The following is a 14,426-nucleotide window of genomic DNA, read 5'->3' on the forward strand; positions in this document are numbered from 1 at the left end:
AAATATAGACCTTCAGCTTCCACTAAACCAAGCACCACCCGGATTGTGGTATGTTTCACAACTGGAGAAAAGATATCATTAAAATCAATTCCCTCCCTTTGCTGAAAACCTTTCACAACCAACCTTGCCTTGTAACGTTTGCTCCCATCAACTTCTTGCTTAATCTTGTAAATCCATTTGTTATGCAATGCTTTCTTGCCTATTGGTAACTTAGCTAACTCCCAAATATTGTTGGACATGAGAGAGTCCATCTCATCTTGCATGGCACCCTTCCACTTGGCAGAATCTTTATGTTGCATTGCCTCATCATAACTCACGGGTTCACCACAGTCAGTTAACAACAAATAGTTAGCACAAGGCGAGTATTTATCAGCTGGTATTCCTTTAGTACTTCTTGACGATACTCTTGACACAAAAGGAGGTGTCACTGGCTCATCACTAGGAACTTGTTCTTCAGGTTGTGTGACAGGACCCGACCCAGGAATCACCCCAATTACCTGGATATGAGCCTACGGGGCCCACGTTAAGCGAAATCCTACCAAAAATTCGGCAGAACCTCCCCTAAATATGGGCTACCCAAAAATTTTCAAACCTGGACATGATTAAAACTTTAACTTCTACTCAACCTACAATTCCATAATTACAATCCAAGCACATATATTACATTCGGAATTTCAAATCCCAACATAATCTCCGTAAGCAACAACAATCCGAACAACAACATCCATCAAATTTAAAAGAAAAGGGTTATCAGAGCAACACTAAAACTAAGCCGATATCATACAAGGTAGGTTAAGTAATAACCTACGGACAAAAACGGAAGCGCTGATTTCCAAAGTCCTTTGAGCCAGGACGCGATCTCTGCTAATCTGAAATCTGGGCATTTGAAAATGAAGGGCCTAGGGGAAAACATATAAAATCCATTAGAGTGAGTGGACAAAACCGAAACGAGAATCAGAACAGTTTATGGTATGCTTCCCCATTTCTCTTTTCAACAAAACAAACATGCAGCGAGACTCCATAAAAAATTTCCAACTCAATCTTTTTCCAAGTAAACTTATTTGATGACTAGGAAGGACTGCTTCCTAGGCATCTCATGTCATCTGGGAGGGACTGCCACCAGATGACACATCGGAAGGGACTGCCAACCGGAATAGGAGGCGATGGTTAGTTGGGACTGCCAACTAGCCACAGGTAGTAGACGGGACTGCCGACTAACTACCTCAAGTCGTCTGGAAGGGACCGCCAACCAGATGACTTATCGGATGGGACTGCCAACCGAGCTGTAGTCTGGAAGGGACTGCCAACCAGACTATTACCTAGAAGGGACTACCAACTAGGTAAGATACGCATGCGCCAAAACTGGCCTCCTTGTCAACTGCTTTCTTTTTAAATCCTTTACTTTCCACAAATCACATTTCCTCAAAATAATAAATCAACTGAAAACTTATTTCCATGCTGCATGCATTATTTAAATAAAATAAAAGTCCACTCACAAGTGAGTCCCACAGCTAATCCTGCTGCCTGCCTGTGTCCTCCTCGCTTGAGGGCTCAGTACGTCCTGTCACAATTGAATAGGATATAATTAACCATAATAAGGAAATACTCTCAAAATCAACTCATTCCCCTCGGAATAAGCATCCGTTATTCATAAATTGTTATAAAACTCCCACACTTCAATTTGGGATTAAATTCTATAATTCCTTACAATCTCAATGCCCTCCAACTCATAACAGCTCAACCGATTTTTAATTCGATTCCTCAACCATTCAATGACCTCGCTTAATCTAAACCTTCACAAGGACCGTTCGATAACTTAATCAATTTTAATTTCACTTCCTTCATCACAATTTACCACCAATTTATAATATAAATCCTTTTCCAAAATTTCCACATTCTTTCTTAATTTTTCTCCTTTTCTAATTCACAATTCCAACTCCAACAATCTCAAATTCTCTCTACTTCCTAACAAATAATTCAACAATAGCCCTTTACCAAGAGATTTCACCCAAACACTACAAACATGACAATTCAAACAACCATGCTCAACAACAAAATCCAAAGAAAACTCAATATCCAACAATCTCAAGTTTAACACAAAACTCAAAGATTAAATCCAATTCCACTCAACCTATCTATTCCAAAATCAACTTCATAACACACACAACCATCTCTATACCTGCAACAGTCACCAAAACAAGCAGAAATAGCCGAAATTCAAACCCAAAAATATCAAGAACTCGGCAGCACTGTTCACTCTACTGTTCATTATCCCTAACACCTCCTCCGGCCAAAATAAACCACAAGGAGGTTGGAGAAGTGTTCAATCCTACCCAGCGACCCAAAAGCACAAGGATTTCTGGCCGGAGACCGCCGGAAATCGAAAACCCAATCGAAAGTTATCAAACCCGACGGCAATCATCCCCCAAAATCAAACAAATCAAGGCTACCCAACTCAAATCACTTACCTGAGATGACAGAGGATGAGGAGAGGAAGCTGTGGTGGCCGGAGGCGAGCCCAACGACGTCCGGCTGAGGTGAAACGCCGGGAAGACGAGTCCGGTTCGGGGAGAAGAAGAAAACGTAAGGGGGAGGGCGCAGGGGAGTTGGCTCGGTCCGACTCTCTCTCTCTCTCTCCTTTAAAAACTTAACCCCCCTTTTTTTTATAAAAACCAATATTTTTAATAAGGAATAGTACTGTAACACTTGAATCACCACTTTCCCGTAAAAACTCCGACATAACAGACAAATTAAAAGTCAACTCCTCGGTCAAACCCGATAAAACGTACTTTATAAAAATATTAAGGTACGGGGCCTTACATTGTGCTACCTTAGGAGCTTCTTGTTGTTGTCTTTCCTCCCCATGATTTCCCTTAGACACATCTTCATTAAACAATTCTTCCAACCTTGCAAACTGTCGATCTTTTCTTACAAGACTTTTAGGCTCTGCTGCTTGCCTATTCTTGTACATCACCTCATCATTAAAGATGACATTCCTGCTCCTTACAACTTTCTTATTCTGCATATCCCAAAACCTATAGCCAAGCTCGTCATCGCCATAGCCTATGAATATGCACTTTTGAGACTTGGGATCCAACTTTCTTCTCGCACCGGACTCAATGTGAACATATGCCACGCAACCAAACACTCTTAAATACGATAGGCCTATCTCTTTTCCACTCCATTTTTCCTTAGGTAGGAGATGATTCAATGGTACTGATGGTCCGCGATTAATTAAATAAGCAGCAGTATTAACCGCATCAGCCCAAAACATATCTGGCAATCCTGCGTGTATCCTCATACTCCTTGCGCGCTCATTCAGAGTCCTATTCATGCGTTCAGCCACTCCATTCTGCTGTGGAGTTCCGGGAATTGTCTTGTCCATCCTAATCCCATTCTCTGCACAATACTCTTTGAAATCATTACCACAGTATTCACCTCCATTATCCGACCTCAGACATTTGATCTTCGACCCAGTCTCATTCTCTATAATCGCCTTCCACTTCTTGAAAGTATCAAATACTTCCCATTTATTTTTCAAGAAATATACCCATACTTTCCTTATGGAGTCATCAATATAAGTCACATAGTACTTTGAGCTACCTAACGAAAGTTCCGGTGCAGGTCCCTACACGTCAGTATGAACCAACTCTAGTTTTGTATCTTTTGGTGCCTTGCCACCCTTTGAGAAACTAACAACCTTTTGCTTCCCAAATATGCAGTCTTCACAAAGCCCAATCTTCACTGAGTCCACACCATGTAGTTTACCCTTCGACTGAAGTACACCCATACCTTTCTCACTTATGTGCCCAAGTCTACGATGCCATAAGTATGCATCTTCGTTTTTCTCAACGATCGCAGTGCCTTCATTGTTCTCAACAATAGCAACAATATTCAAGGTCATATAAAGTGTCCCTGTCTTGATTCCACGAGCTAACACCATAGCTCCTTTACACACCTTCCACGTACCTTTCTCAAAGGTAGTGCGACATCCTTCATCATCCAACTGACCCACAGAGATCAAATTCCTCTTTAACCGTGGTATGTGTCTAACATTGGTCAAGGTCCATGTTCCACCATTTGTCAGTGAAATCTTCACATCACCCCTTCCCACAATCTCCAAGGCTCCACCATTAGCAAGAAACACTTTGCCAAAATTACCACGTTGGTAATTCACCATGAGCTCTTGTTGTGAAGTTGAGTGAAATGACGCTCCAGAGTCTATGATCCATGACTCCAATGGTGCTTCAGTAACGCTTAGTACAAGTGCATCCGAATCAAACTTAGTTGTGTTTGCCATCTTCATTGTCTCCTTCCACTAGTTATAGTCTCTCTTGACATGTCCAGATTTCCCACAATGCCAACACTCATCGGACCACTTTCCTAACTTGGACACGCTTCAGCCTTTTCCAGGTGCCCTAGACTTGGACCTTCCATGATTTTTGTTTGAGTTCTTGTTGAACGTTCTACCTCTATTTTCTATAGAGAGCGCAGAACTTGAAGGATCTTCAAAGTTATTTTGTCTTCGCGTCTCTTCATTCAGAAGAATGTCACGTACATCATTAAACTTCAGCTTCTTCGTAGTCCCAGCTCCACTACAAATCGAGTTCACAGTCATATCCCAATCCGGAGGCATGGAAGTCAACAACACCAAAGCTTTAATGTGTTCATCGGATTTAACATCCACCGATGCTAGTTGCTCGATAATATCACCAACTATCCCAACTTGCTGGTGAATAGATATACCCTTACCCATCTTCAAAGTGAACAACCGCCTCATCAAGTACAACTATTGAACGACATTTGGCTTCTCATACATGTTGGACAAACTATCCATCATCCCCTTCAACGTAGTCTCCTTGATAACAAATCGCCGTACATCATTCGAAATCGATAGTCGAACGGCTCCAAGGGCCATCCTATCCATCTCGACAAATTATTCCTCCTTCATATCTTTTGGGAGCTTGCCCTCTAAAGTCTTAGCAAGCTTCTTCATATTCAAGTAGTCCTCAATTTGTGACCTCCATAGGCTAAAGTCATTACCGTCGAACTTATCGACCCTCTTCTCAACATCTTCTATGCTCATTGTTTCCACTCTAGAGCTTAAGCTCTGATACCACTTTGTTAGGAATTTGACCTAAAAATTCCTCTTGCGGAAGCAAACAACTGCAAAACAATATAGATAAACGATCGAGAAAACAAACACGAACTTGTTAATGAGGTTCAGCAAAGAACTTTGCCTACGTCCCCGGGCTGCTTGGGTTTCACTATAGAAGAAGAAGAATATATGAACAAGAATACAAGAATCTCTCATAAGAAGTTCTCACCAACTCTCAAGACCTCACTTGCTCTCTCTGTTTAATGCTTTAAAGACTTGATCTACTACTACAGTCTATGCCCCTATTTATAGATATCTAACTAGACCCTATAAGACATTGGAAACCTATTCCCAATAGACATACAAACCATTACCAAGTAGGATTATGTAAGCAGGTAGGAAACAATCAAAACTCCTCTTTGATCAAGGATTAACAAATCCTTATCCTATGAGGAATCGGATCCACACACCCAACAGTGACAAGGCAAACTTGGGTGAGATATGCAGCTAGATTCAGAGTTTGAGATTAGTGAATCATATCTCAAGGGAACTGATGACCCATTTTGCATACAACAAATTGACCCTAGGGGTTGTAAACAAACCGAGCCAAATCGAGCATCAGGTGCTTAGGTTGGCTCGTTTTCTATCAAAGCTTAAATAGCCGTATTTGAGCTTCGATTGCTTGTTTTTAGTCATCTCTTAATTAGTTGTGTTTGAGCATTAGGTGCTCATGTTTGGCTTGGCACTATTTCTTAATGAACATGAACCTCAGCATGGTCAGACTTAATAATGACAAAACTATTTGACATCAAAGAAAGATTTTTTTTAGTAGATTTTTTTATTAAAAAAGAGAAAATGAAGAAGGGGAGTAAGTGTCAAATTTTGTAATACCTAAGACATCAATAAGAAAAATAAAAAATGAAAGAAGAATATCTTATTTTGTCTCTTATGACCATGCCCGTATTTTTCTAGTGGATTCTAGCCTTATGAGCCATGAACAATCCTCAATGCAATATGTACAACGGTCTTGTCATCACAGCCCTCCAATTCATACAATCCAAATCCTTTGTTAGAAAGTCTACAAGTATAATTGTCATAGAGAGAAAAAAAAAGTCTACATGTATAATTTTCTATCTGTATCTAGAAGCATGTTGCACTCCAACAAGACAGAAGTTATTAAAATTTGATTAATCTTGACTTTTTGGAAGAAAGATGTTAATACAAGAGAAGAAGTTAATGGAAAATAAGATTCCTTCAACTAAACATAAAACAAAGTCCAATAGTTGATATCAGAAGTCAATCCACCTGGGAATGAAATTGACTCATAGAAGAAAATAGGAAAATCCCTCGATCAGAGTCTTTCCTCAATATTTATAGCATTTAAGATCTCAGCTACTCCCCACAAATCAATCGATCTCTGTGTCACTGAGTTAGAAAACTAGAAACCCAACCATGAATTCTATTCAATGGTCTATGATCACTGTATTGCTCATCTTTCTGCTTCTTTATCTCCCCCCTTACATTTCCTTGATTCCATTACTCCAAACCAAACTATCAAAGACGGAGACGTTTTAGTCTCGAGCAGGAAGCTCTTTGTGCTACGGTTCTTCAGCCCTGGAAATTCTGGCAAAAGTTACGTTGGAGTTTGGTATAACAAAGTTCCAGAGCGGACCAGTGTTTGGGTAGCAAATAGAGACAACCATGTCAATGATTCCTTTGGACTTCTAGTGATCGATGCAGATGGAGGCCTTGTCATATATGGAAAGGACAGAAAACTCCCTCTTTGGTCAGCTAATGTTACTCTCTCTTCTCCAAAAAACTCCGTGGCCAAGTTGTTGGATACAGGTAACTTCGTTTTGTTTGAGAATGGCCGAAGCCTGTGGGAAGGGTTTGATTATCCCTCAAATACGATGCTTCCCTTAATGAAAATTGGGCTAAACCGGTGATCCAGGCTCAACCGGTTCCTAACTTCTTGGAAGTCCCAAGATGACCCGGGTACCGGGAATTTCTCATTTAGGATTGATCCAGATGGGTTTCCGCAGCTGTTTTTGTACAAAGGTCAAGCTCCGGTGGCGGGCAGGATCTTGGATCGAGCACAGATGGAGTGCTCTCCCCGTAATGACTCCTAATTTCATCTTCAACTATAGTTTTGGGAACAATCAAGATGAGCCATCCGTCATGTATGGCGTTAAGGACGACTCAATCTTCTCAAGGTTGGTGCTTGATGAATCGGGAATCATTGGACTACCCATGTGGCAAGATCAGGAACACCAATGGATCAAGGACTGGTCTACCCCGGTAGAGCTATGTGACAACTGTGGAAAGTGTGGTCCAAATAGCAACTGTGACCCTTACCATGCTGGTGAGTTCGAGAGATGGTCCGTAAATTGGGTTTGAACCTAAGTTGATCCATGCATGGTACTTGAGAGATGGCTCCAGTGGGTGTGTGAGGAAAAAAGTAGTATCCATGTGTAAAAACGGAGAAGGGTTCGTGAAGGTGTCACCTGTAAAGGCACCAGACTCATCTACTGCGCATGTAGACTTGACCTTGGGTCAGAAAAAATGTGAAGAGGAATGCTTAAGGAATTGTTCTTGCATGACCTACTCGAGTGCAGGTGATATGCAAGAAAGGAATGGATGCGTCACATTGTACGGGGACTTCATGGATACAAGGAGTTACACGAATCTCAATCAAGATTTATATGTTCGAGTTGATTCAATTGAATTAGGTAATTCTTCCTTCTCCTTTGTTCAAATGTAATATGGTTTCACATATCATAGTAGAAGGTACATTTTTAATCTATTGTTACTTAGTTTCTTAAGTACATTGTGTTACGTTTTCACCATTTATCTCTGTAGCTGAATACGCAAAGAACTCGAATAGTTCTCTTAGCAAGAAGGGGATGTTTGTAATTATGATAACATCTATTTTAGTGTTCTTTCTTGTGATCTCTATCGCATATTGGTCCGTAAAGATGAAGAGAAAAGGTAAGTCACTATGTCAACAACTTGATTTACCAAGATGGAATTTTCAGTTTTTATTGACAATCAGTTTTGCTCAATTTGTACCTTATAGCACACTATACGAAGGCAAGAATTTCAAGCTGATTTCAGGAAAAAACCGTAGTACGTCAACTTGAAATTCTTGTTTTCTGCTTTTATTATTGATAGGTAAGGAAAGACAAAATATATTTTCATTTGGTGTGACCACACCTTCAGTCTACTTGGAAGATTCTCCTAGTAGAACAGATCCTGATGATAGCAGATTAAAGACGGATCTACCTTTCTTTGATCTAAGCACCATATCTGCAGCCACAAAAAATTTCTCTGATTTGAACAGGCTTGGAGAAGGGCGATTTGGCCCCTTTTATAAGGTAGTAAATGCATTTGAAGGGCTGAATATGAATCATCATACTAGTAGTTTTTAGTACAATAAGTAAGGTGATGAATTTTCATTTCAAGGAGTGCTTTCTAGTGGAACAGAAATAGCCGTGTGTTAACGTTAGAACCGAAGGTTCTAGTTAGCTTTAGAAAGAGAGAGAGAGAGAGGGAGTAAGACACAAGAAGTAAAGTGGTTCGTCTTCTACCTTAGCGGGAGACTACGTCCACTTGAATGTTTAACTATGTGTGTTGGTTCGTCTTCCGCATGATATGTAATGTGATGTTGAGTAAATGGGAATGAGTCTCCTTTTATAGGGGAGGGAGGCTCCTTCCTTTACATTTTTTCCAATGTGGGATGCTAAAACCACTATTCTAGTGGAGAAAGACCTATTATGGAGGCAACTTGGCAAGGCCGGGAAGGTGGCCTCCCGGCGAGTTATTGGCCACTTCCGGCTACCGTGACATAGCTTGGACATTAGGCAGGGATGCATGTCTAGGTTGGGCTCCACCATGGCTAGTGGACCCCCCAAGAGGGTGTTACTTATGCTTGGTGACATAGAAAATAGCCTTGCTAGTAAAGGTATCTACAAGTCCCCAAGTAAGAGGAGCTTCTTGGTTGGGGAGTGTTATAATCATAAAGTCATCAAGCATAAGCAATCGGGTGACACAGAGCCCCTACAAGTCCCCGAACCCCGTAAGCGAGAAGGGACTCTTTAACCTGCACAACAAAGACAAAAAATAAGCATATGGAGAATGCTTGTTGTATTGAGCAACGTATGTGAGTTGCATTGATATGCATTGGCATATATGAATGTACGAGGTGCATGATACATATTAATGTATACATGTGAATGGTGCCGAGTATGATCGAGTATGACATATAAACTCGAGCATGCATGTGGTTGTGTATACGAATTACATATGATAAATGCGTGATGCGCGCCAGAAAATGAACGAGGTCGAGTTGACGAGGTTACACTCGGTTTAAGTTGCATGAGTGCCATGAAGGCAAGCGTTTGTAATTCGTGAACGATGAATACGCGAACGCTTGTGTTTGTTTGGTTGTCGCTCGTATTAATGGAACGTGAAAAGAATTCGATTTGTTGCAAGCGAAAAATGGCAGAAGAATTCAATGTTCCATTAACATATATTATGTCGAGGCGATGTGATTGTAAAGCTTCAGAATTCCGGAAGGCAAGAGCGTGAAAGCTCAGGGTTTCCGGGAAGGCATGAGTGGAGAGCTCGTGAGAGGGAAGCTTGGGGGTGCCGAGAAGGCATGAGCGGAGAGCTCGTGAGGGGGAAACTCGGGGGTGCCAGGAAGTCGTAAGCGGAAAGCTCGGGGTTTCAGGGTAGGCATTTGCTGAGAGCTCGTGAGCGGGAAGCTTAGGTTTACCTGGAAGGCATGAGCGGAAAGCTTGGGGTTGCTGAGTAGGCATGAGCAGAGAGCTCGTGAGTAGGAAGCTCGAGGGTGCCGGGATGGCGTGAGCAGAAAGCTCGGGGTTGTCGGGTAGGCATGAGAGGAGAGTTCGTGAGCAGGAAGCTCAGGTTTGCCGGGAAGGCATGAGGGGAAAGCTCGGGGTTGCCGAGTAGGCATGAGCGGATAGCTCGTGAGCGGGAAGCTTGGGGGTGCTTGGAAGGCGTGAGCGGAAAGCTCGGGGTTTCCGGGTAGGCATGAGCGGAGAGGTCGGGGGTGCCGGGAAGGCATGAGCACGAAGCTCGTAGGTGCCGCGGAGGTGTGAGCCGGTAGCTCGGGGGTGCCGGGAAGGCGTGAGCGAAAAGCTCAAGGATGCCGTGAAGGCATGAGCGCGAAGCTCGAGGGTGTCGCAGAGGCTTGAGCATTAGAGATCGTGAGCGGGAAGCTCGGGGATGCCATGAAGGCATGAGCGCGAAGCTCGTGGGTGCTGTGAAGGTGTGAGTGTTAGAGCTCATGAATGGAAGCTCGAGGATGCCGTGAAGGCATGAGCGGGAAGCTCGTGGGTGCCGCGGAGGTGTGAGCGTTAGAGCTCGTGAGTGGGAAGCTCGGGGGTGTCGGGAAGGCATGAGCGCGAAGCTCGTGGGTACCGTGGAGGCGTGAGCATTAGAGTTCATGAGCGGGAAGCTCGGGGATGCCGTGAAGGCATAAGCGTGAAGCTCGTGGTTGCCATGAGGCATGAGCGGGTAACTCAAAGGTGATGCCATGAAGCATAAGAGTAACCATTTGCTAATTATTCTAGGCTGTATGTACAAGTCCCCGAAGTCTCTAGTGAAGGAGGGTTTTCTTGCGGGGTTGATACCAAAGCGTAGCTTTGTGCCGTATAACGAGCATAATTAGTGCAAGTGCGTCGCCCATCAAGAATTTTATCGGAGCGAACGCTTATGCCCTTTAGGGTGGGCCCCCTACTAGGCCCTACGAGGAGTCCCCAACTCCTGGCTACAGACCTCTGTATGGTCAGAAAATTGTTTGATGAGGGGAGTTGTGTTTAAGCAGTGAGTGTTAGGTAGCGAACCTAATCTTTGATATCCAAGCGTCGGGGGTTAACTGCCGGATCAATGGCTGCTGTGAGCTACGTTAACCAATCCCCTTACTCTTTCCTGGAGGAGAAAAGCTTGACTGCAATGTCGCGTAATGGTCATTGTCATTATGAGGTGTTGCCTTACTGCTTGGTGGTTGGTCGTGGACCACAGATTCATGGGGTCAAGGCCTGTTTATGTCTTTTTCCCGTGGGGAGGGTTTGACAAAATATAGTGGCCAAGAGGCTAGACAAAATATTTACATATAGTTTACATGTAAATCTTGCTAATTGTGTGAACAACAAATAAGCATGGCATAGTTTGTTTGATTGGCACATGTTTATTTAATTGGGTGGCAATTAAATAGAAGCATGGAGTATGTATAGCATGTACTTGTAATGAAGTTGCTACTCGCATTTTGTATTGTTGTAAACATGTTTAAGGATCATGGAGATCGATATGTGAAGCATAGCATATCTAGCATGTGAGGCCTAGAAAGTGTTGCCAAATGTAGGAAATGTTGTAGGCATGCTTAAAAGTAGTAAAAGCATGTGCATGCATGACAATAGCTCTAATTGCAAGAGTGTAAAGGAAACTATAGTTACTTATCTTATGCTGATTTGGAGCAAGTTGGAGTTGGAATTGATGTTTGTACCCAAATCATGTTGGAGTTGTCTAAGCATGACGCTCCATTGCTCCGGCAAAGTCCCTTAGTAGAGAGCTAATGATCTCATTGATTGAAACGGTGCTCGTGCCTCGTCAACATAAGATAAGGTAAATGATTAGCACTTTTGTCCATATGATTAAATTGATTAAATATGTGCAATGAAGTGAAGGTCTGTTGGGATTGAAGGTCTGCTGGGATATGCCGCTGGGCTACTAGCGGGTTTGCCACTGAAGGTTGCTGCTGAAATTTGCCATTGAAATTTTCGGCTGGGCAACTAGTGGGTTTGCCGCTGAAGGCCAAGGAGGTTGCCGTTGAAATTTGGGGGCCGCTAAAAGCCAAGGATTGCCGCTGAAATTTTCCGTTGGGCAACTAGCAGGTTTGTCGCTGAAAGCCAAGGATTACCGCTGAAATTTTTTGCCGGGCAATTAGCGGGCTGCTAAAAGCCAAGGATTGCCTCTGAAATTTTCGGCTGGGCAACTAGCGGGTTTGCCTCTGAAATTTGCCGCTGGGCTACTAGCGGGCCGCTGAAAGCCAAGGATTGCCGTTGAAATTTTCGGCTGGGCAACTAGAGGGTTTGCCGCTGAAGGTTGCCGCTGAAATTTGTCGTTGGGCTGCTGAAATTTTCGGCTGGGCAACTAGCGGGCTCCTGAAAGCCAATGATTGCTGTGACTGGCTCAAAGGGGATGGCAGTTGGCGGTTGCCTTCTGACACAGGTTAGCGGTGCCGCTAGAGATGCTGTGACGAGCTGCTGAAGGTTAGCCTTGCTAGCGATAGACTTTTTTGTTTTGTTTTACCGTTGGGTTGATGTTGTCGTAAGAGGCCAATGTGCCGCTTGATGTTGACAATGATGATGTAAGGTTAAGCGCCCAAGTTGCCTAGCATTTTGTTGACATTGACCAGCCTTGTCAGCGCTGACCAGGTGTTGACCAGCCTTGATCGAGGTTAACCAGGTGTTGGTCAGCTTTGATAGGAGTTGACCAAGCGTTGACTTGGTAGATGGCACAAGTTGCCGCTAAGAATATCAATTATATAACTCAAAGAAAAATTATTTTGAGCTCTGTTAAGATGACTTAACTCAATGGTATGTGACAAAGCCTTTGTGTTGGCTTCCCACAGACGGTGCCAATGTTGATGTTAGAACCGAAGACTCTAGTTAGCTTTAGAAAGAGAGAGAGAGAAGGAATGAGACACAAGAAGTATAGTGGTTCGTCTTCTGCCTTAGCGGGAGACTACGTCCACTTGAATGTTTAACTCTGTGTGTTAGGCCTTACGGCCCAAGGGGATTACATGATATGTAATGGGATGTTGAGTAAGTGGGAAGGAGACTCCTTTTATAGGGGAGGAAGGCTCCCTTCCTTTACATGTTTTCCAATATGGGATGCTAAAACCACTATTCTAGTGTAGAAAGGCCTATTATGGAGGCAACTTGGCAAGGCCGGGAAAGTGGCTTCCTAGCGAGGTATTGGTCTCTTCCGGCTACTGTGGCATAGCTTGGACATCAGGCTACGGGATGCATGTCTCAGTTGTGCCCCACCATGGCTTGTGGGCCTCCCAAGAGGGTGTTACTTATGCTTGGTGACATAGAAAATAGCCTTGCTAGTAGAGGTATCTACACCGTGAAAAGACTTGGAAAAAATTCTAGCCAGGGAAATGAAGAGTTCAAGAATGAAGTTGTGTTGATTGCATTACTCCAACACAGGAACCTTGTGAGACTCTTAGGCTATTGCGTTCAAAATGAAGAAAATATGCTAATATATCAATACCTACCTAACAAAAGCCTGGACTCTTTCATTTTCAGTTTGTCTTCCCTTTGCTATAGTACCATAAATTAAGATAAAGCAAGCAAGAAAGTTATATAATCTAAAAACATATTCCAGATGAAGTGAAAAGGACATCTCTGGATTGGACAAGATGCTTGGAGATTATCCTTGGCATTGCTAGAGGGATCTTGTATCTTCATCAAGATTCGAGATTAAGAATCATCCATAGAGACCTAAAGGCCAGCAATGTTCTACTAGACTATGATATGAACCCCAAAATTGCAGATTTTGGTATGGCTAGAATATTCGGAGCAAACCAAATTGAAGGAAATACAAATCATGTGGTTGGAACATAGTAAGTTTCCTCCAATTTGATCCATATCATACTTAATTTTCAATCCTAGTTAGTCATGTGTTATTTCATTTCCTCCATGTTATGACCACAAACTAAATGAATGTAATCAATTTGAAAACACAACCTCACCAAGTACGCATTCCAAAGACAACAAATTTGGTTAACTATGTAATGAAAGAAGTTTGCTTAATAATTAGTTTTCTTTATGTTGACATAGTGGTTACATGTCAGCGGAATATGCAATGAGAGGACTATTTTCAGTGAAGTCTGATGTATAAAGTTTCGGTGTTTTGCTGTTAGAAATCATTACTTGCAGAAAGAACACCGGTTACTACTCTGATAATCCCGACTCAAATTTGGTTGGACATGTAAGCTTACAAGCTAGTCTAGCTATTTTCACAATCATCAATCATGACTTTATGAACATAATTACTTTTGATAATTAACTTGATCCTCTGTTGTAAATGGTTTTCAGGTTTGAGACTTGTGGAAAGAAGGCCGAGCTTTGGAAATCATCCATACATCTTTGGGTGAATCCTACCCCATAAGTGAAATTCTACGGTGCATTCAAATCGCGCTTCTGTGCGTGCAAGAGTACGCAAATGACTAGCCAACCATGTCAAAAGTTGTCTCTGTGTTAGTCAACGATGTAGCTCTTCCTTCACCACACTATGC

Source organism: Rosa chinensis, chromosome 2 (assembly GCF_002994745.2).
Source record: "Rosa chinensis cultivar Old Blush chromosome 2, RchiOBHm-V2, whole genome shotgun sequence".
Taxonomy (NCBI): Eukaryota; Viridiplantae; Streptophyta; class Magnoliopsida; order Rosales; family Rosaceae; genus Rosa; species Rosa chinensis.